Source organism: Hemitrygon akajei, chromosome 1 (assembly GCF_048418815.1).
Source record: "Hemitrygon akajei chromosome 1, sHemAka1.3, whole genome shotgun sequence".
NCBI lineage: Eukaryota > Metazoa > Chordata > Chondrichthyes > Myliobatiformes > Dasyatidae > Hemitrygon > Hemitrygon akajei.
This window is the reverse complement of record NC_133124.1, coordinates 74,857,489-74,881,322: the sequence shown is the minus strand read 5'-3', so window position 1 is coordinate 74,881,322 and position 23,834 is coordinate 74,857,489.

Genomic DNA, 23,834 nt, shown 5'->3' with positions numbered 1-23,834 from the left:
CATGTGCACAAGTACAGACATAATGATCAACTTTTTGTAGCAGCATTACAGACAAGTAGTTACAAATAATACAAGGACATACATTACATAAGTCGGTAAAGACTAAAAGATGATGCAAAACAGGATATTGCAAAAATAAACACACACAATGAGAGGCAAGTCCATGGTAGTGCAAGAGGTGGCCTGTAGTGTTTCATTGCTGAGGAAGGTTCACCATTGTGCAGGTCAATTCAAGAACCACGTGGTTGTAGGAAAGTAGCTATGCTTGAAATTGGAATTGGAATTGATTTATTGGTGTTACATATACTAAAATACTTGGTTTTGTATGCCATTCATACAGGATTTTTTCAAAAAACAAGTATTTCGAGGTAGTAAGAATGGAAAAACAATAACCTGATGGTGTGGGGCTTCATGTTTCTGTGAGTATTGAATCTGTAAGTGAGTTGATAGGAATGTGGGGTGAGTAAATAAATGGAATTACTGTAGAATTGGTGTAAATGGCGATTGTTAGCACAGATTCATAGACTGAAGGGTCTGTGTCTCTCAAAGAATTTCTAACACTTTTCTGCTCGGATGGTTGAAGGCGATCGTGATGCATTTGAGGCAGGTGTAAATCTCATGATCAATGCACTCCTTCCCTGACAAATGCCTCCCAAAATGTGGGAAATGGCCCATCTTTCCCATTTTCTAGTCAACCTTGTTTTCAGAAATGTGCTACGGGGGCAGATTGGTGGAGGACCAGTTATGTAGATGCTTAATGTCAGACCCATTCTCTTGTGCAAAGTCCACATCTGCAACTGATCTATATTCCACTGTTTTTGCCAGTCATCTACACTATCCACACCACCACCAATCTGCGTCTCATCTGCAAACTTACTAACTCGCCCGTCTACATTTTTGCCTAGGTCATTTGAAAACATGACAAACAGAAGAGGTCCCAGTACAGATCCCTGCAGAATGCCATTAATCACAGACCTCCAGCCAGAATAAATCCCTTTGACCACTACCCTCTGCCTTCCATGGACAAGCCGGATCTGAATCCCAACAGCCTATTCGCCATGGATCCCATGCATCTTAATCTTCTGGATGAGCTTTCCATGAGGAACCTTGTCAACTATCATACTAAAATCCATGTAGACAACATGCACAACTCTACCATCATCCATCAACCTTGTCACCTTGTCAAAAACAATTACGTTAGAAAGACAAGCTGGCACACCCTAATTAGGCCATGGTTGTCCCAGATGCTTATAAAACCTACCCCTAATAATTCTCTCCAGTAACTCCCTACCACTAACATGAAAATCATCGGTCTACAGTTTCCAGGATTATCCCTGGCTCCCTTCTTGAATATTGGAACAACATTCAGGACTGTATTCAAGGATACATCTTTGAATCTGGATGAATATGCTGCAGTTGTTATCGACTTCCTTAAAACCTGTGTGCATGAGTGTGTACCTACAAAAACTTACTGCACATCGCCATACCAAAAGCCATGGATGAACCAAGAGGTACATCGTCTGCAGTAAGCTAGATCTGTGGCTTTCAAGTCTGGCGACCCAGGCCTGTACCAGAAAGCCAGGTATAACTTGCTGAGAGCTATTTCAAGGGTGAAGAGACAATTTTGAACAAGGTTGGAGGTGACATCAGATGCATGGCAACTCTGGCAGGGTTTGCAAGATAGTACTTCCTACAAAGTGAGACCCAATAACATGAATGGCAGTGATGCTTCACTACCAGATGAACTCAATGCCTTCTATGCCCGCTTTGAAAGGGAGAACACAACTACAGCTGTGAAGATCTCTGCTGCACCTGATGACCCTGTGATCTCTGTCTCAGAGGCCGATGTTAGACTGTCTTTAGGCAGAAGGTTCAGATAGAGTACCTGGTAAAGCTCTGAAAGCCTGTGTCAACCAGCTAGCGGGAGTACAAAGGACATTTTCAACCTCTCACTGCTACAGGCAGAAGTTCCCACTTGCTTCAAAAAGGCAACAATTATACCAGTGCCAAAGAAGAAGAATGTGAGCTGCCTTAATGACTATCGCCCGGTATCACTCACACCTACAGTGGTGAAATGCTTTGAGAGGTTGGTCATGACTAGACTGAACTCCTGCCTCAACAAGGACCTGGACCCATTGCAATTTGCCTATCACCACAATAGGTCAACGGCAGACGCAATCTCAATGGCTCTTCACACAGCTTTAGACAACCTGGACAACACAAACACCTATGTCAGGATGCTGTTCATCGACTATAGCTCAGCATTTAATACCATCCCTCCCGAAACTGCAGTTGGATCCTCAGCTTCCTAACCAGAAGACCACAGTCTGTGCGAATTGGTGATAACGTATTCTCCTCACTGACAATCAGCACTGGCGCACCTCAGGGGTGTGTGCTTAGCCCACTGCTCTACTCTCTATATACACATGACTGTGTGGCTAGGCATTACTCAAATACCATCTATAAATTTGCTGACAATATAACCATTGTTGGTAGAATCTCAAGTGGTGGCGTGAGGGCATACCAGAGTGAGATATGCCAAACTAGTGGAGTGGTGCCGTAGCAACAACCTGGCACTCAATGTCAGTAAGACGAAAGAGCTGATTGTGGACTTCAGGAAGGGTAAGACGAAGGAACACATACCAATCCTCATAGAGGGATCAGAAGTGGACAGAGTGAGCAGCTTCAAGTTCCTGGGTGTCAAGATCTCTGAGGGTCTAACCTGGTCCCAGCATATCAATGTAGTTGTGAAGAAGGCAAGACAGCAGATATACTTTATTAGGAGTTTGAAGAGATTTGGCATGTTGACAAATACACTCAAAAACTTCTATAGTTGTACCATGGAGAGCATTCTGACAGGTATGAAGGGTCTACTGCACAGGACCAGAAGAAGCTGCAGAGGGTTGTAAAACTAGTCAGCTCTATCTTGGGTACTAGCCTACAAAGTACTCAGGACATCTTTAGGGAGCGGTGTCCCAGAAAGGCAGCGTCCATTATTAAGGACCTCCAGCACCCAGGGCATGCCCTTTTCTCACTGTTACCATCAGGTAGGAGAAGGCACACACTCAGCGATTCAGGAACAGCTTCTTCCCCTCTGCCATCCGATTCCTAAATGGACATTGAATCTTTGGACACCACCTCACTGTTTTTTTAATATACAGTATTTCTGTTTTGTGCAACTTTTAATGTTTTCAATATATGTAATTGATTTACTTGTTTATTTATTATTATGTTTTTTATTTTTTTTCTGTCTTAGCTGCAGCTAAGTTAATAAATTTCACTTCACATGCTGGTGATAATAAACCTGATTCTGATTCTGATTTGCAACTCGCCAGTCCTCCAGGAACTCACCTGTGGATATCGAGGACACCGAGGTATTGGTCAAGGCCTCAGCAATCTCTTCACTTGCCTCTCTCAGCAGCCGAGGGTAATTCCCATCAGGACCCGGGGACTTATCCACCCAATGTTCTTTACAAAACCCAACAGTACCTCCTTCTTTACCTCAAAGTGCCCTAGCATATCAATACGCTCAATACTGATGTCCCTATCTTCCACATCCTTCTCTTTGGTTAATACTGATTTAAAGTACTCAATAAGGACCTCACTACTATCCTCTGCATCCAAGCAAATGCTCCTGCCCACCCACCCCCCTTATCCTTGAGTGGTCCTACACTCTCCCTATTTATCCTTTCGTTCTTGATGTATGTATAGAATGCCTGGGGAATTATTCTTAATCCTATTTTCCAAGGACTTTCCATGTCCCTTCTTGACCTTCCCAATTCCTTACTTGAGTTCAGATTTTCTTTAAACACCCTCCACATCAGATATGAACTTTCCCAAAAAGAGCTGTTCCCAATTAACTCTCCCTAGTCCCTGCCTAGTGCTCTCATAATTTGCCCTGCTCCATTTAATAATCTCTTGCTAAGGTCCATACGTATGCTTATCTATAGCTATCTTAAAACTTAAGTACTTGTGGTCACTGTTCACTAACTGCTCACCCACTGAACTGGCCTGGTCGCATGGCCAGGCTCATTACCCCATATCGGATCCAGTACTGCTCCTCCTCTTGTTGGACTATTGATTTAACAAATCCTCCTGGATGCACCTAACAGATTCTGCTCCACCTAAACCTCTTGCAATCGGAAGGACCCAGTTTATATTAGGGAAAGTGAACAACCAACATGATAACAACCTTACTGCTTTTACACCTTTCCTTAATCTGCCTGCATATGTGTTCCTCAATGTCCTGGTGACTATTGGCAGGGGTGGGGGTATATAGTACAATACCATCGGAGTGATGCACCCTTCCTACTTTTGAGTTCCACCAATATACAGACTTCCATTATGACCCCCTCGGAGTGTAGCTGTGGTATTGTCCCTCATTGGTGGTGCAACTCCCTCACGCCTTTTGCCTTGTTCTATATCTCTTTTGAAACATTGAAACCCTAGAACATGAAGCACCCATTTCTGTCCCTCTCTCAAACAAGTCTCTGTAATGGCCACAACATTATTGTCCCATGTGCTGATCTATGCTGTAATTTCATCATCATTACCCCAATACTACGAGCATTAAAATACACACACTTCAAACTATCCATCTTATAGTATCTTTTACTTAGCTCCTGTCTGTTTTTTCTGGCCCTGAAATCTACTTTCCTGTCCATCCCTCCACTTTTTGACCCAGTGCTCTGGTTCAAATCCCACTGCCAAACTAAACCCTCCTGAGCAGCACTAGTGAATCTCCCGATCAGTTTAGGTGTAATCTGTCTCTCTTGTACAGGCCACCCTTGCCCCAGAAAAGGTTCCAGTTATCCAAGAACCTGAAATACTGCCCCCTCCACGTTCCTCAGCCATTCATTCACCTGTGCAATCATCCTACTCCTGCCCTGACTAGCATACGGCACTGCGAGTAAGGCAGAGATTACTACCTTGAAGGTCCTGCTCTTCAGCATCTTTCCTAACTCCCTATACTCACTGTGCAGGACCTTTTCCCCCTTCCTAACTATGGTATTGGTGCCAATGTGCACCATGAAATCTGACTGCTTTCCCTCCCCCGGTACAACCTGGACCATAGCACATGGGTGAAAATACACTATCCCGGTGTCTCTTTCACAGCCACAGAATTTCCTGTCCATCCCTAACTATCGAGTCTCCTATCACTATTGTTTCTTCTCAGAGCCAGTCTCAGTACCACTGGCCTGACTGCTGTTGCTGTGCCCTGATTGGACACCCCATCCCATCCCCAACAGCAGTATCCAAAGGTGTTTACATGTTGCTGAGGATAATGGCCACAGGGGAACCCTACACTGTCTGCTTACTCCCCTTATTTCTCCAGGTGGTCATCCATCTACTCTCTGAAGCCTGCACTCTGTGTGTGACCACCTCAGTAAAATCTCATCCTTGAGGATTTCGGCCCCCTGTTTGGTCCTGAGTACATCCAGCTCCATTTCCCTGACCTTGGATGAAGTTGGAGCTGAAGTTGGATGCATTTCCTGCAGATGTAGTCATCATGGAGATGGTTAGGTACCCTGTCAGGAGGAGCATTCCACTGCTTTAACTACTATCCTATCTACGCTTGTCATACCTTTAGCCCTAACTTCTTAAGATTAAGTCTCCAATCAACTAAAAGATTCCAAAAGACTTAGCATCCTTAGCCTCTGCATGTCAACCCAAACCCTTCCACTTCCACAATGGCAGCTCCACTTTCACCTTACACAGGCATTCAATCACGGAGATGAACAATGTATTTTGGTGATAAATTTACTTTGGACTTTGATCTCACTTCTTTTTATTGGCTCTTGCTAAGTTGCTAATAACCCAAGCAATCTCCCACTCCATAGACAAGTCCCTACAGGCTCCGCTCTTTTCTTAAAATTGGTGTGTAAAGTCCAGAAGGAACAGTGTCCAACTCATTCTACAATCTCCCACTCAACAGACAAGTCCTGACAGGAGATGGGACTTTTACGCTTGCACACAGAACCTCCACTCATCTGTCCTGACGAAGGGTCTCGGCCCGAAACATCGACAGCGCTTCTCCCTATAGATGCTGCCTGACCTGTTGCGTTCCACCAGCATTTTGTGTGTGTTACCTCCAATAGTGTTCTGTGTTCAAATTTGCATACAGTTAAGTTTAGGTTTGTGTCAGGGTTCGGTCTGGTCCAGAATCCGCGTTCCGGGTCTCGATCCGGTCCAAGTGCTCCAGGCTCCGGGTCTTGCAGCTGTCCCTCCCGGCCCCTTTGAGCCTGTTAAGATCAGCCTGGATCAAGGAGGCACACCAGTGGCCAATTCGGCTGCAGGTGTTTATAAGGGGCCGTGGGACAGAGACCAGGCTGGTGGTCGTTTTGTTCTGTATCCTGTTCTGCCCTGCTTGGAATCCTGTCCTGCCCTGCTTGGAATCCTGCTCTGCCCTGGTTTCTGGACTGTTCTGTATATGCTCTATTCAGTTGATCTTGTTCCCCTGTTTCTCTCCTGTGCGCTGGTCCCGCTGTTCCGCCTTATTCTCCTTGCTTGCACTGCCACGCTGTCGGTTGCCTTTCCCAATTTACCAATGTACCCGGTGGATCACTGTAGTTTTGCTGCTTACCCTGGACCCAGCTTCCTACCCGTTGCCTCCGTCGGGCGGGTCCGGCTGGACTGCCGCTGCCCGGCAGGGGGTCTGCCCCTTCCTACCCGTTGCTTCTGTCGGGCAGATCCGGCTGGACTGCCACTGCCCGGCAGGGGCTCTGCCCCTTCCACCTATTGCTCCCTAAGGGTTGGGCCCCGCACCTGCCCAGGTGTCCGTGACTGGCCCAGGCTTCTGTGTTCCCGCCTGGGAGGCAGCCCTGCCCGGGATCCCTGCGGCCCGCCATAAGGAATCTGCCTGCCCGCCCCGAACCGTGGGATCTGCCTGCCTGCCTCGTCTGAACTCTTGGATCCAGCCCCGCCTGCATTAACCCTTACATGCCATGGCATCCCCATCCTGTCCTCCCCCTAGTACTTCAGTGTCTGCATCCTGCGTTTGGGTCCATCCAGCCCCCGTTCCTGACAGTTTGTACACAGAACTTCCTATACTGCATGCCAGCATAACTGAAGACCCCACCCACTCCAGACGTTCATTCTTCTCCCCTCTCCCAGTGGACAGAAATTACAAATTCCTGAAAGCACATGCTGTCAAGCTCAAGGACAGCTTCTACCCCATTGTTATCACTCTTGAACAGGCCTCTTCTATGACAAGATGAATTCCTGACCTCACAATCTATCTCATTATGATCTTACACTTTATTGTTTACCTGCACTGCACTTTTTCTGCAGCTTTTACACTTTATTCTGCAATGTTATTGTTTTACCTTAATATACATCAACATACTGATCTGTATGAACAGCATGTAGGGCAAGCTTTTCACTGTATATTGGTAATGGGACAATAGTAAAACAAAATCAATAGCAATAACACTCAAAAGGCAGAACTGTTTCCTACCTGTTCTCAGTCTGAAGTTGTTTCAATGCCTCAGCAAGCTGTAAAATATGAGCATTTGTTTATTATTTTGTCCTTATTGAGTGAGTGTTATCAGATATCCTTCCATGTAAAGACATCTGTTAGCCAAAAGAAACTGGTGCATCTGTAACTTTGATGAACACAGTTGTTTAGTGTAGCTGCAGAGATTGGATAGTTTCATATTTCTGCCAGACAGGGTATTAGTCACCAGCTTTGGTGAAAGCAAACGGGCAGGAGACAGACTGAAAGTTGAGAGAGATGAATAAGCGATCCATTATATTGCCCTGACAATTCCACTTTGTGACTGGAATTCACTTTGATGTACTGATGACATTGGAACTCAGCATGTTTGATGGAATTGTCAAGGTAACTGCAAAACAGAAGTCATATTCTTCCACACCACCCAACAACGATTGCTAATCAAAGGAGCAAAGTCATCCCACTAACCCCTTCCAAAATTTCATAAGTTCCAGAATGATTCCGATATGTTGGAAAAAGTAATCCCACTATTTCAGAGAGGGGTGGAGAAAACAAAAACTATAGTTATCCCAGCATCAATAGCAGAAAAAATTCTAGGATTTATTATTAAAGAGGTGCCAACAGGAAGTTCTGAATAATAGTAGGCTTTGTATATTGATATTGGTCCTGATTTATGAACTGAGATGCAGAGAAAAACTACCTTTCTGTGCCATATAGGCAGATCATGAAATACATTGACTCATTAACAAAACCCTGGGGAAATGTGGTCTGATTCCCCAGACTGACTGTGCATTGGTTAACATGGATAGAATCACCTAAAGGTCTGTTTCTGTGTGTATGTAGTACATCTCCATGACTAATTTCTTAATCTTATTTAAGCTGGAAAGACTATAAAGAAGATTTGTGAGAATGCTGTCAGGACTCAAGGGCCTGAGTTCTAGGGAGAGGTTGGATAAGCCAGCACTCTGGAAAACTTCTACAGATGTATGGTAGAGATCATCTCAGCCTGGTATACAGGCTCCAATGCACAGAGTTTGCAGAGGGTTGTAGACTCAACCAGCTCCATCACAGACACAACCCTCATCATCACTGAGGAGATATTCAAAGGCAGTGGTTCAATAAGACAACATCCATCACCAAGCACTCTCACCACCTGGAACATGCCCTCTTCTCACTACTACCAAAGTGGGGGGAGGTGGGTGGTGAACAGTAGCCTGAAGATGCACGTTCTATGATTCAGGAACAACAGCTTCTTGCCATCCAACATGAGATTTCTGAACAATCCATAAGCACCATCTTTGCACTGTTTATTTTTATTGTAATGAAAAGTAACTTCTAGCTTTTGCATCATATTGCTGCCACAGAACAACAAATTTCATGACATACAGTGTCATTTGATGTAATAAACTCAATTCTGTGGTTTCTTTGAACTTTACTCCATGGTGTCTAGGAGATTGAGAGGTGATCTTATTGAATTGCATAAAAACATGAGAGTGAATGTATACAGTTTTTTCTCTCCAGGTAAAAGAAAAAAAGAACAAGAGGGCATAGGTTTCAGGTGAAAGTGGGGAGAGATTTAAATTGGGTGATTCTTTCCACACAAGGGGTAGCGGGTGTATGGAATGAGATACCAGAAGATGGGGTTGAGGCACAATCAGAATCAGATTTATTACTATTGACTTACAGGACATGAAATTTGTTGGTTTTGTGTGGCAGTACAGTAAAAATATAAAAAATATGCAAAAATTGGGAAAAAATGGTTAATGGACCATACAGAACTCTGATGGCTGTGGGCAAGAAGCTGTTTCTGAATCATTGAGTGTGGGTCTTCAAGCTCCTGCACCTTAACCTCGATGGTAGTATCAAAAAGTGGGCATGTCCCAGATAGTGAGGACAACAGCATCAGGGAGGAAGTACAGGAGCCTGAAGACCAACACTCAATGTCTTAAGAATAACTTCTTCTCCTCATCAGATCTCTGAATGGTCCATGAACCCATGAACACTACCTCACTATTTATCTTTTGTATTATTCATTGATTTTGTAACCTATAGCAAATTATGTCTTGCATTTAAGTTCTGCCGAAAACATCAGATGTAATGATGTACAGCACATCAGGATAACAAACTCGAATCTGATTCTGATGTCTGCCTTTACCAAGAAGTAGGTTCTGAGACATGGGAAGTAATCTTTATTTTCCAGAACTTCTGGTGGATGTTCTTCTTTGGGTGATTTTGCCCAAGGGGTCAACTTGTTTTGAAGATATTAGTTGTAGAATTTCCATGGTGAATGAGTTGACAATGACTTTGACAATATGACAATAACCGTGAATCATTTGGCAATGACACCCCTTGGGTGATAAATGTGTGGTTTCATTTCTGATTAAACAGAAAGCAGCAAGTGTAATGAAATAATTTTAAAATTCATTCCTTGTTCTTTTCCGATTCAACAGCAAAAGATATCTGCAAAGGAGACACTGTGCACATGTTAAAGGTTGTAGGAAATTACTTTATTAGAGTTGATGAAAGAATAAAATACAGAAAGAAATAAAGTAGCAAAAGAGACAAAAAATATTTATCAGCCAATCACTAGTCACTACACAATATGGTGCTTCAAGGAACTGCAAGTGTCTGACAGATTTTCCTGTCTCTTTCTCTCTCTTCCCCCCCCCCCCCCACCCCCAACTCTTGACATTCTTGTCTCTATCTTCTGCTCTGAACACTATTTGCAACACAATCTAAATGAAGATCCCTCCTCGCACAAAGAAATCACTCCTTTTCACTCACTTTATTCTAATACTTGCCCAGGCCAACATGTTTTCCACCAACATTCCCACACCCCAGACCAATACCCTTTGTCTAACTAACTTCCATTTTGTGTTTCCACATTTTAGTATATACCAAGGAGGACTCAAATTTAATTCTTTCCTTACAGAAAGTCACTATTTTAAAAAATGCATGAATCCGCTGACCCCCTTTCCCCTATGTAAGATAAACATTGTTGTTTTTTGAGAAGGATAAAAGGGAACAAGGAGAAAGAGGTTACATTCCCTTTCCTTCTCACAAGCAAATTGCAACAAAACTCTTAAATAACAGGACTAGTGAGCATCATCTGTGAACATTAACACAAGGAGAGATAGAAATTAAGTGTTTGCAAACGAAAGGAGAGGGAGGAAAGAGAAAATTTGGAATACATAAAAAATCCCCCAAATCCTCTCAGGGAGGACTGATAGTTTATGAGCTGCTCCCTGTGGTCAAAATGTCGAGTACCAAAGGATTTGTATTTAGGTGGAGAGCAGTATAGTTCAATGGAAATGTGCAGGGCAAATTGCTTTTTGTTTTACACGGAGTGGTAAATGCCTGGAATGCACTGCCAGGGTTGGTGGTGAAGGAGGTAAAGCAGTGTAATAGAGCTTCAGAGACAAACACCAGAATGTGCAGAGAATGGAGGCCTATGAAAAGGACAGGTTGAGTGAGCTAGGGCTGTTCTCTCTGCAGGGAAGGAGGATGAGAGGTGGCTTAATAGAGGTGTACAAGATGATAAGAGGTATAGATCGAGTGGATAACTAGGGACTTTTTCCCCAGAGCAGAAATGGATAATGTGATGGGACATAATTTTAAGGTGATTGCAGGAAAGTATATACACACATACATATACACGCACACACTGAATGGTTGGTACATGGAACAGGCTGCTGGGGGAGGTAGTAGAGGCAGATACATTAGAGACATTTAAGGAACTTTAAGAGGGCTATATGGATATAACAAAATGAAGGGTTAGGAGAGATTGATCTTGAAGTAGATTTAAAGTTCAGCACAATAACAAAGGGCTGTACTGTGCTGTAGTGTTCTACGTTTTATAAACATAAATGTGCAGACAGAAGGGGTTAATCTTGTTAGGAATCATTGGCTTAATTCAGTTGGCTCAACATTGTTCCCTAACTGTACTGTTCTACATTCTAAGACAACAAACACTGTTGGTGTCCTTTCCAAGGCCACCATCTCCAGCGATGAGGAGGATATTACCTACACTGGGCAGGCCAAGTCATTCCCATGTGTTACACCTGCAACCGAAAACAAACCTTGTATCTAGAGCTCTCTCATGGAGAGAGATTACCAGAATAATGATATTCAAAGATCTGCTAATATCTCCTTGAAAAAATGCAACATCCCAGAAAACTGCTGCCACGATCCAGAGAGCTGGAGGAGTGTTCTCGATGATATTGAGGACTTCAAGGCCATGCTTTGGAAGTAGAAGAATGAATGTATTTATGGCAGAAGGAAGGCACCACCTCACACCTGTCCTACTAGACACCTCCTGTGAAAGCATCCTCTGATCCCATATGTACCTCACCAGCTGCCTCAGAGACCAGCAAACAAGTCTCTCAGTTCCAAATGTCTCCCAAAGCATAATTTAACAGACAGGCTGTCCTGGCCAGGGCAGTCAGGAAATGTTGGATCTTTTTTACTAGAGAAAATATCTATGGCCTTTAAAATCCTCACAATATTTCTATGTCCATTGAACTGAGCATGGAAAATGCTGAATAAACTGAGCAGGTCTGTGGAGAGAGAAATTTAATGTTTGGGATAACATTGATAGGGTAGACAGAATCTTTTTCCCAGGGTAGAAGTGTGAAATACCAGGGGCTATACATGCAAGATGAAAGTTTAAAGAAGTGTGGGGCAAGTTTTATTTGAGAAGGAGAGTGGTGCGTGCTCAGAATAAGCTCCCAGATGTGGTGGTGGAAGCTGATATGATAATGCTATTTAAGAGGCTGTCATACATGGATATGCAGGAATGGAAGGGGTATGAATTATGTGCAGGCAGAAAGGATTAGTTTGATTTGGCATCATTCAGCACAGATATTGTTGGCCAAAAGGTCTGTTCTTGTGCTGTACTGGTCTATGTTGATCATATATCAGAACTGAAAAAAGTGAAAATGCATATAAAATTCTTGCCACAGGTGGGTCTAGAGTCACTTACTGACTAGGACAGTGGAATTCCTTCCAAGAGGCATGAATAAACAGGTAGGTTTTCATAAGAGCCATGGTCACCTGGTACTGCAAAGTCCTTCTGCTGCAGATGCCTCCATTACCTGTCAGGCAAATGTCTAAGACCTTGTTGAGCTAATTCATGCCAACAGCTAATTCAACAGGCAGCCAGTACTTTCCAGCTTCCATGCTATAGACTGAGTCACTAGAGTGTCTGGGGTTCTCTATTGGTTACTGAACCTAAAGACAGGATGCACTTCATCTCTGGCCCCTCATTATACCAGTAGCCATCAGCAGCTACTGAATCAACAGAAATACCAGTTTTCGTTAACAAGTTCAGCTAAAACTTTTGTTTTCTTTCTGTTACATCAATGTTTAGTTCATTAGCAGGAGCTTAATCAAAATTGAATCAATATCCTTTTTTTAATTGATCAATTATTTGCCTCAATTGTCATCTAGCAGTAGAAAATCCATTCAATCAATGGATCTTAAATCCATTTTTCAAGATCCAATCAATGGATCTTAAATCCATTGATCTTAAGTCAATGAAATAATCCATTGACAGGGCAGTACTGGGGGAGGATCCCAGCCACAAGTTTTACTGTATGGTGGGAGGTGTGCTGATGGAACAGACAGTGAGCTCTGGAAAGCCATTGCCAGTAGCTGGTGAAGCCGACTGAGTGACTGAGCACACAGATCCAGAGATCCAGAGCCAGGGCTGGGAGCTGATGGAGTAGTGGTAAAAGTACAACATCTGGCTGATGAACAAGGAGGAGAGGTCGGCCTGCAACAGCAACGCCGGCAGCAGGACTGGGGACTCCGAAGGTTTGGTGATCTAGCCCAGACCAAGTCAGGCTTCTCACCCCCACCGTCTTTGGAGGAGCAGTAAGCTGACCCCACGTTGCTGCTCCCCTGGGGAAGGCGTTGTACTGCCACCCCTGGACATGGTTCCTGTAGTAGCTTGTCCCTGGGAAGCAATGCTACTTGAGCACCAATTCTGCATTAGACCCTTCTGCTGTGACTGCTGCTGGCATCATTAAACTGTAAAGAAAAATAAAGGGCTCCGAGGCGGCACCCTCTAGAAGCTAGTCCATCCATTGTGAATCACTGGCTGCTTGTGAATGACCATAGATTCCAGTGGATTGCCTCAGCACCATCTCCGATAACGTCAGTCTCTGGTAATGCAAGTCCAGGCTAGGGACTGGAGATCGGGGGCCCAGGGGCAGCCTGTCCTGGGACTGGAGCCCTGTCTGTGTGTGAGTGGGTTGGCAAAGGGTTGTTGCTTGTGTGATTCTGCTGAACATTGTGGGCATGAGAATGCATGGTGAACTTGCGAGTGGCCCCCAGCACATCCTCGGGTTGTGTCGGTTGCTAATGCAAATGATGCATTTCACATAAATGAATGTGGACCTGAATTCAGATCTGAATCTGAACTCTTCCCAAAGTTCGCTCCAGAGTATTCTCCATTTGAGGCCCAAACTGAGACTTAAAAGCTTCAAGTAAATTCCATGCTTACTGATCAAAAAAGTACATATGCTCCACAGAAAATAACATCAGATGTTGGGAATATTTAAAGTTTTAAGCATTTTTTGAATAAAGTATTTCCATCATTTCACAGTTCAAATAATTTTATTATCAAAGTACATGTGTCATCATTTACAACCATGAGGTTCATTTTCTTGCATTCCCTTTCTTCCCTGCATTTATTCAGCTTCCCCTCAAACTAATTTCTCCTGTTTCCTTGCCCTATTCCTGCAGGAGTGCACTTCACATTCCCACCTCTCCATTCCCATGGTTATTGGGATAAAAAGTTTTCACTTAAACTTCTCGTGGATTCACCAGAGGTCATCTTATCTAGATAACCTGTTTCTGAAATTACAGAGAAAACTTGTTACACATTGATGCCCAGGCTGGTCCATAAAAAGCTCTTCACCCTAATCCCACCTTCAGCACGGATCCATAGGCCTACAAGTCATGAGTCTCCAACCACTAACCTAGGCATAAAGTAAATGTAAAAGCCACATCTGCCACTTCTCGAAGCTGCAGGTTTTAGGTGCCAACCCTGTGACCCACAAGAAAGCATCCTATCCAAATGCATCACAGCTTGGTATGGCAACTGTCAAGGACTCTTTACAACTCATGTTCTCAGTGTTATATTTTTTTATTTGCAGCTTGTTGTTTGCCAGTTTTTGTATGTTAATGTATAGTTTCTTATAAATTCTATTGTATTTCTTTCCCCCATAAATGCCTGCAAGAAAATGAATCTCAAGGTAGTATGTGATAATAAACTTACTTTGAACTTTGAAACCTCTCTGCCCAGAACCACTAGAAATTGGAGTTGAGGGCACATCACATAAACTACCCTTTAGTCTACAGACTCTGTTTGCACTTCATGCAGTCTTGGTAAAGCAGACAAAAATCAAGGACCCCCCCCCCCCCCATTCCATTAGTCAGGAGATACTAGAATCTTAAGAACACTTACCACCAGGATCAAGGACAGCTCTATCCTGCTGATAACAGATCCTTGAATGGACCTCTTATATAATAAAGGTAAGCTCTTGACCTTGCAATCTACATAGCTTTCCACACTCCCATATATCTGCACTGCACTTTCTCTGTAACTGTAACACTTTATTCTGCCTTCTGTTATTGTTTACCCTTGATACACTGATGTGTTGAAATGATCTGTAATGATTAATATGCAAAACAAAGTTTTCACTATATCTTGGTATATGTCAATAATATGTCAATAAAAATAATAAATTTTCAATTTTATCTTTGACAGCAGTAAAATCCCCTGACAGTTTATGCCTCCATCTGTTCCTCAGAGGAAGAGTCTAACTTTATCAATCATCCTTTTACCTCATTCCAAGACTAGTACATTTTGTTTTGAGTTGGGATGGGATACCAACATTCTAAAAATGATGCATTGCTTGTGATCAGGATGCCAGCATCTCCTGTGGAGTTTAAGTGAAATGTTAAAATCCTTGATTAATTGGACAGGCAAACTCTCACTCAGGGAGGCAGCCCTGACTAAAATCCATTGGCTGATTTATGAGCTGCTATGGCACTTTGATTCTGTGTGAGGAATCCTGTGGAGGAATGCTACCAGGATCATCTGTTACCTTCCTCAGAGGAGAGCAGACTCTCTACTTTCGGAAAACAAGCATCGGTCTACCTGATCACACTCCCAAGGTCAGCGTTGTAACTGAAACTTGCAGTGTCTTCATTTTAATATTCCCATCTTCAGGCCCTCTATGGTACCAACTATCCTCCAAACCATGGTTATCCTAATTTTATTTTGCTAACCACCAGCAGGCATGTAAATAGAACAGGAAACAGTATAAGTACAGGAACAGGCCCACTGTGTCTATGCTGACCATGATGTCAATGTAAACTAATCTCATCTTTCTGCAACAACACACACAAAATGCTGGTGGAACACCAGGCAGCATCTATATTTTGAATTTATAGTTTGAATTTCCAGCATCTACAGATTTCCTCGTGTTTGCTCATCTTTCTGCATATGATTTTTGTTCCTCCAAACCCTTCCTGTTCTTGTGTCTGTCTAAATGCTTCTTAATTGTTGCTATCATGTGCACTTTCACTACCAACCCCAGCAGTCCATTCCAAACACCCACTGGTCTCAAAAAAAACAACCTGTCTCACCTCTTTAAACTTTCCCCTTAAAAGGATTCCATCTGGTATTGGATGTTTCCATACTGTGGAATGACCCTACCTACCCTTTACGTGTTTGACTTCTATCAGGTCACCCCTCAGCTTCCAATGCTTCCGAGAAAATGAGCCAAGTTTGTCCAACTTTCTTTATAACTGACACTCTCAATTCCAGTCAATAGCCTGGAAACCTCAATGTGTTATGTATGGAATGATCTGTCTGAATGGCATATGCAAACTAAAGCTTTTCACTGCATTTCAGTACATGTGACAATAATAAACCAATTCAATTAAATACTTCTCTGGCCTAGAGGTCTGGAATTGTAAAGCACTAAGTTACAGCTGGTGAAAATTAGACAATAAAAATGGGAGAATATGAATGTTTCAGGCAAACTAGAAAAGTGATACTAGACTTTGGAGCACAATGTCAGCTTTGATACTCATGAGATTCTGTTTTATCCAATGTTTACATGCCACATTTGATAGAATGCTGCCGTGATGGCAAGACTCGTCACATCCAGGATTTAGCATCTTTGCTAAGAACAAAACGGTGCCGGTAAATCCCTTGCTGAGTCTTACGTAGGAAGAAAATGGGCAAATGAAATGTTTGCTAATCCTAAGGGGGTTGCAGAGGGTGGGATGCACTCAACTGTGAAGGAGTTACCAAATAATTCCAGGGAAGACTGACTCCAGTATGTGGATGCACTTAGAGAAGAGGGATCTGAGAAAGATGTTTTACAACCAGGAAGAAAGCAGATTGAGTTGATGGGGAGAAATTGTTCCCATTGATCGAGGAGCCAAGAATAGATGACATGAGACTAAGTGGGATCAAAATGAACCTAGGAAGCCTCTCAATCAAGCCTGATTCTGATCTACCCAGTTCCTCCTAAACCCAACCCAGCCTGCATCACCTTGTTTCTTTACCTACCTCCTCCAACTCGACCTGTCTGTCATCCACACACTCTTCCCACTGGGTCTCCTCTCCCCACGGTTCCTATCTGTCCTCCCCATTCTCTGGTTCCATTTTCCACCTTCCTTTCTTATCAGAATTCATCATCTTCAGCCTTTTGTCACCTCCACCTCATACCTCAAAGTCTCTGTCACTATTCCCACTCTCCCCCCCTCACCTGGATCCACCCATCAGCTGTCAGCTCCTGCCACACCTCATCTCTCCACCTCTTTATCTCCCCTCTATTATGCAGTCCAGATGAAGGGTCTTGGCACAGAAATTGACTGTATTTCCCTCCACAGATACTGCATAACCTGCTGAGTTACTCCAATAGATTCCTTTTATCTCTGGGTTCCAGTGTCTGCTGTCAGTTGTGCTTCTGGTCTATCTTGTAGCTTCACTAAGTTCATTCCAAAGAATACTTAAATTTCTCTCATGTAGATCCAGTACAGGCTCGAGGGGATGAGTGGCCTGCTCCTGTGCTGCAAACATTCTGTGTTTTTTTTATTAGTTCGTAGCTTCCTTCTGTTCACCAAGAAAAGTTGCAATGAGAATTCCTGCTTCACCTTAGGTTAAATGTTCACAGATGCTGTTTACATTTTTGCTTAACATCCACTTGTTTTCATTATTGAATCTTTTAGCTTGTTCTAGTCTAGTTCCATTCTGACAACAGCTCCCAGAAAAACCCAAACTTGATTCCACAAGATATTTTGGAGTCCTCTCCAACCATATAGATGCCATAGCCAGGAAAGTACATCGGTGCCTCTACTTCCTCAAAAGGTTAAAAATTTCAGCTTGTTCCCATTGCCCGTCACTAATTTGTATAGAAGCACCGAAGAAAGCATCCTATCTGGATGCATTACAGCTTGGTATTGCAACTGCTCTGCCTGAGACCACAAGAAACTGCAGAGAGGTGGGAATTGAGGTCAGCACATCAGAGAAACCAGTCTCCCCTTCCCAGACATTATCTTCTCTTCTCAGTGCTCTGGTAAAGCAGTCAACAAAGTCAAAGGCATTCTCGGTTCTCTCTCCTTCCATCAGGCAGAAGATACAAAAGCATGAAAACACGTACCACCAGACGCAAGGTCAGGTATTAGACTATCGAATGATCTTTTTGATGGAATCTTTACCTCAATCTACCTCATCATGACCTTGTGCCATATTATCTGTCTGTACCACATGTTCTCTGTAACTGGAACTTCACTTGATTTGTGGTTATTGTTTCCCCTTAGGCTGCTTCAATGCATTAACAAAACTTCAAATTCCAAATAAATTTACTATCAAGGACATATATATTACCATATATTGCTTTGACATTCATTTTCTTGCAGGCATTTACAGGAAAATAAACAAATACAATATTTATGAACCAAGACTGACAAATGACCAAAGTGCAAATGACGACAAATTCTGCAAATAAATAAATACTGAGAATACGAGTTGTAACAATTCTTTGAAAGTGAGTCTGTGGGTTTAGAATCAGTCAGAGTAGTGATGATTTAAGTTTGGAAGCCCAGTTCAAGAGCCTGGTGGTTGCAGGGTAATAACTGTTCCTGAACCTGGTGACGTAGAACCTGCTGTCTGATGGCAGTAGCGAAAAGAGAGCGTGGCCTGGATGGTGGGGTCCTCGATGATCAATACTGCTTTCTTGTGGCAGCACTCCATGTCTTTGCCTATGATGGACTGACATGCACAACAAAGTTTTTCACTCTACCTCAGTATCTGTGACAGTAATAACTGAATTCACAAATCTGTGTAGGCAGGTCTTGGTTGACATTTCAGGTCGAGACCGTGCAATAACACTGTCTGGCATGCTGAGGATTTTTTTTTAAACTCTAGATTACATCATCTGCCATCTCTTATATCTCCAGCTATTTTTGTCCAGCCTTTTCACAACCTCACACGCGGACAGATAAATAGATGAGGCTGCACACAGCAAGGATGTCAGGTGTGGTAGCAGTCACACTCACACCTCGAGTAAGAAAGTTGCAAGCTCATTGCTCCTCTCAAAAGATGCAAGTGTAAAAATCTTGGCTGACCCTTGGCAGTAGCTAAAGAGAACCAACACTCATGTGAAATATTAATCTTTCTGTTCTCTCTGAGTAATAATGTTTGCCTTTCACTTTTATTAATTTGTGCCTTCTCTCCCGAGGATGTACACAATTCAATAGACTGTCGGCCTGGCCAAGTTTGTCTTTCTTCCGACAGTATAGAAACAGATGATTTGGCTGTCCATACATAGTCACTCATGGAAGCTTGCTCGGCACATAAGGGTGACTGTACTTCATTGGCTGTGAAGCACCCGAGACATTCTGAAGTCAGGTAAGATGCTATAGAAACAGGAGTTTTACTTAACTGTACTGGGTTTTATAGAGCAAGGCTATAAAACATCAGAAGGGACAATCTTTAGATTTATAAATAACTTCCTCATCCTCTTAAAATTACCAGAAGGACAACTTATTTATCCTAATCTGTGAAAATATGAACTGATTAATAAATTTGGATTCAAAGTAGGTTTCATCATTATATTCCTTCACTGAAAATATTAAATGAAGTGAAGGGCAGGGAACGTGGAGACATTGGAGGAGATTGGTGAGTCTGAACCCAGTATGTAAAGGAGAAACTGTTTCCTTATCTATCCGTCCATAAATCAACAGCAAGGCCTGATCTCATCACCTTCACCATGGTTGTTCGGTCCCTATGTATTTCTATCCCTCATCAGGAAGGCTTCAAAGCCCTCCACTTCTTTCATGACAAAAGAGCCAACCAATTCCCCTCCACCACCATCCTTCTTCATCTAGCAGAACTGGTCCTCATGCTGAACAATTTTTCTTTCAGCTCCTCCCACTTTCTCCAAACCCCAACGGTATCCATGACAGCCACATGGGCCCAAGTTAAGCCTGTCTTATGATCGACTATGTAGAACAGTCTATGTTCGAAGCTTTCCCTGATTATACTCCCTAACCCTTCACCCACTACACTGAAAATTACATTGGCGCTGTTTCAGGCACCCATGTTCAGCTTGTTAATTTTATCAATTTTGCCTCTAACTTCCACCTTGCCCTTAAGTTCACTTGGTCCATCCCTGACAGCTCCCTCCCCTTTCTTGATCTCTGTTTCCATTTCTGGAGACAAAATGTCAACCTGACGTCTTTTATAAACCTCCTGGCTCCCATGGTTACCTCGACTGTACCTCTTACCACCCCATCTCTGGTAAAAATACTATTCCCTTTTCTCAGATTCTTCGCCTCCACTGCACCTGTTGCCAGGACGCAGCTTTCCATTCCAAGACATCAGAGGCGTCCTCCTTCTTCAAAGAAAGGGGTTTCCCTCCCTCCACTATTGATGCTGCCCTCACCCACATCTCCTCCATTTCGCATACATTCATGCTTACCTCATCGTCAGCTCCAAAGGTAGTCATAGCTGAAAGGGTGGTAGTGGAGATGAGTTCCCACTGCTAAACAAATGCTCTTCATAGCGTGCGTCTCAAACAGCCTCTGACAACCAAGTCCAACGCTTGGCCTTCACGTGGCAGAGTTGTTCTCACTGACAGGAGAAGGGGCAAAGGCTGGCCACTGGCACCTTAAAACCAGTTGCTCTGGGCAGTTGGGTCTCGTTAACCACGGATGGTAGCTCACCTAGGAGAGGGAAAACTCCGATTTCAAACCTCCGCTGCCTTGTGGCTATACCCACTCATGGGAAAGGCTTTGGGAGTAAACCCCAAGGAAAGATCCGGAGTCGGAGTCCCGAAGGTGGCTGACTGCTGTACCCAGCACCGGCACGGCAACTCCTGCGATGATGCTGGCACCAAACTGTATCGACCTTCATCGTTCCTTTGGACCTGTCACCAGCATGGGGGGAGGGGTCCCACTGCATGGGCAACAGACGGATCTCCATATCAACTCTGCCCTGGCTTGCACCCTGGAGAGGCCACAGACCAGTGACTGACAGAGGCGCAGTACCCATGGTCGACCATGACCGACAGAGGTCACATACATACCCCATCGTCCCGCTGTTATAATAGTGGTAGAGTTCCTCTTGTACTTACCTACCACCCCATCAGCCTCCAACATTATCCTCCACAACTTCCGCCATCTCCAAAGGGATCCTAACACTAAACATATGCTCATCATCTTCCCCCACCACCCCACTATCCGCAGAGATCACTCTTTCCACTATTCTCTTGTCCATTCATACCTCCCCACTAATCTCCCTCCAGGCACTTATCCCTACAATGGCCTAAGTGCTACATTTGCCCATTCACCTCCTCCCTCACCTGCAGTCAGGGCCCCAAAAAGTCCTTCTAGGTGAGGCAACACTTCACCTGCAAATTTGCTGGGTTCACCTATGGTGTCCAGTGCTCCCAAAGAGGCCTCCTCTACATTGGTGAGACCTGTCATAATTTGGGGTATTGCTTCATCAAGCACCTGTGCACCATCCACCACAAGCGCAACTTGCTGGTGGCCAAATATTTTAGTTCTGACTCCCATTCCAACTTGTCAATCCATGGCCTCCTCTTGTGCCAAGCTGAGACACCTCCACTCGCAGGTTCCCCTCCAAGAGAAGGCCATCTTCAGGATAGAGGAGCAACATACCATATTCCATCTGGGTAGCCTCCAAACTGATAGCAAGAATATTGATTTCTCCTTCCAGTGACCAAATACCCCCCCCCCACCCCTTTCTCTATTCCCCACTCTGACCTTTCACTTCTTCTCTCCTGCCTATTACTTCCCCATGGATCACTCCTCCTCCCCTTTCTTCTATTTTCCTCTTTCCTTTCCTATCAGATTCTTTCTTCTCCAGCCCTCAATCTTTCCTACCCACCTGGCTTCACCTATCATCTTCTAGCTATCCTCTTTTCCATCCCCCCACCTTTTTATTCAGGCATCTATCCCCTTCCTTTCCAGTCCTGAAAATGGATCTCAGCTCAAAACATAGACTGTTTACTCTTTTACATTGATGCTGCCTGACCTGCTGAGCTCCTCCAGCATTTTGTGTAAGGCAAGCATTTATTCCCCATCCCTCATTGCCCCTCACCCAGGAGGATTGTTGGATCCCATACTCCGGAATCACAGATAACCTGGTCTGTTTGAGGATGCCAGATTTGTTTTTCTGTTGATGTTAGTGAAGGGCTAGGTTTTTAAGAACAATCCAGCGTAAACTCAATTTGCCAGATATAGGGGCATCATCCACCACCCTCAACCCAAACACCATCAGCACTCAAACACCTTCAAGGTGTACATATTTACGTACCCAGGCATCTCCAACATCCCCCAGACTCACATTAGTACCATCAAAACACCTCCACTGGCAGGTTCCCCTCCAGGTCAATGTAATCAAAGATTCCACTCACCCCAGACATTCCCTCTATACCCCACTCCCATCAGGCATCGTAATTGGAATCCTGAAAACATGACCACCATGCTCAATGACAGTTTCTATCCTGCTGTTATAAGACTATTGAACAGTACCTAGTACAATAAGATGGAGTATTCGCCTCAAGAGCTACCTCATTGTAACCTTGCATCTCATTAACTGCCTACACTGCACTTTCTCTATACCTGTAACACTGTTATTGTTTAACTTGTACTACCTCAATGTAGTAATGTGATGAAATGACCTGTATGGACAACATACACAACAAAGCTTTTCACTCTACATTAGCCCGTGCAACCTTAATAAACCAATTACTCACATTCCATCCAGATTTGGAAGTACATCATCAACCCTTTATATGCCCGTGTCCTGGAAAGCCTTCCTCATATTCAAGAAGGCAGCTCACCACCACCTTCTCAAGGACAGCTAGGGATGGACAATAAATGCTGGCCTTACCAACACTGTAAAAAAAAATCAATCTGAAAAGGAGTGATTCCTTATGCACAGCCATTGTCCTGTCATACCAACAGTAGATAGATAGATAGATAGATAGATAGATAGATACTTTATTCATCCCCATGGGGAAATTCAACTTTTTTCCAATGTCCCATACACTTGTTGTAGCAAAACTAATTACATACAATACTTTGTATCAGAAAGGAAAGAATTTGTACAGCTTTGGGAAGAGGTGGGGCAAATAGTTTCAAATTTACTTTATCAAAAGAGTTTAAATTTCCCAGTTACCATGATGGGTTTGAATTTCCATCGCCATACTGATAGCCAGCCTCCAACAGGTAAACTACTCTATTAATTAACTATAATAGCCTTTGAAAAAAAACAACATCCACTAATTAATCATGATAACTCCATAATAGATGCAAAGCACTCTCTTCCACTCTAGTGAATTTAGGTTAAGAGGTGATTTGATTGAAATTTTTGCGATAATTAATGAGAAGCAGAAAAATGTAGAGAGTGTGAGGGGTTCTTCTGGAGAAACAGTTGGGTAGATGCTAGTGTTTGCAGCAGAAGTGTTCAGTACTATTGCTAGAATGTTGTCAGGGTCTAGAGCCTTCTCTGTATTCAATGCCTTTAGCCAGTTCACGATATCACATAGAGCGATTCAAATTGGCTGAAGAATGTTATCTAGTGTGCTGGGAGTGGGTGGGGGGGGTGTTCACTGGAGGATGTCAAGCTAGATCATTCTTGCAAATGCTTCACCTTTCCTTTTTGCACTGAAACGCTGGCCTTCCCCCATTATCAAGAATCAGGACATTGTTGGACCCTTCTCCCCCTGTGAGCTGTTTAATTGTCCACCACCATTCACAGCTGGATGTGGGAGGACAGTGGAGCTTCAGATCTGATCCATTGGTTGCAGGGCCACTTTGGTCTGTC